The sequence below is a fragment of the Atractosteus spatula genome, chromosome 10 (assembly GCF_055471065.1).
Source record: "Atractosteus spatula isolate fAtrSpa1 chromosome 10, fAtrSpa1.hap1, whole genome shotgun sequence".
NCBI classification, from domain to species: Eukaryota; Metazoa; Chordata; class Actinopteri; order Semionotiformes; family Lepisosteidae; genus Atractosteus; species Atractosteus spatula.
The window spans coordinates 6,278,287-6,279,059 of NC_142715.1; the positions used below are offsets into that span (position 1 = coordinate 6,278,287).

At 41.4% G+C, this 773-nt stretch overlaps 1 non-coding gene across 1 annotated transcript; it reads right to left on the bottom strand.

Moving 5' to 3' along the window:
- Positions 1-267: 267 nt before the first annotated feature.
- Positions 268-341, bottom strand: trnat-agu (transfer RNA threonine (anticodon AGU)). The gene has a single exon. It is a non-coding gene; the product is annotated as a tRNA-Thr (tRNA).
- Between the last annotated feature and the right edge of the window lie 432 nt (positions 342-773).

The window sequence follows — 773 nt, forward strand, 5'->3', positions numbered from 1 at the left end:
ACTGAGTGTGCCATAGAAACTGACACACGTCGTATTTTTTCTACATTCACAGATTTTTGGCTAAAGTAAAAAAAAAAATCGTTGTCATTTTCTTACCAGCTGGCAGTAAATCTTTTGCACTGATAAGAAAGATGAGCATTTTATCTTTCGCAATGTGTGGATTTCTTGAAAAACAAGTCGTGCCAAAAACGAAATGAACATTTCATTTAAACATAATGCAGAAGCATATTGTCTGTAACAATAAACGGTGCGCGAAGACAGGAAGAAAGGCACCGCTGGGATTTGAACCCAGGATCTCCTGTTTACTAGACAGGCGCTTTAACCAACTAAGCCACGGCGCCGACAAAGTTCTTCTCTTTTACTGCCACTTGGACACACCGCTCTGAGACTCCTGCGTTCAGTAAGCGCTGAGTCGGCTGGCTGAGCACGTTGCCTCCTTTACATTCAATAGGGGCCCCGACAATAAGAGAAACGTACAGAAATGGCTTTTATCGGGCACTTTTCATGTCCAATGCGCTTGACATCTCCCACAGGCGACAGAGTTCATTTACGACACTTTTCCTTTCTTTCTTCTTTCTGTACTCTTTGATGAAAAAAAAACAAGCAATCATGTAAGGGAAAATGTCTTTTTTCATGGAGAAAACGTGCACCAGGAAATGTTGTGTTTAGAAGAAGTGTGTTAACATGAAAAGTGACCTAATTTACCGGAGCAAATACTCACCTAGCAAGGTCTGCTTTACTGCAAGAGAGACGTAGAGTGAAAGACGTGATAA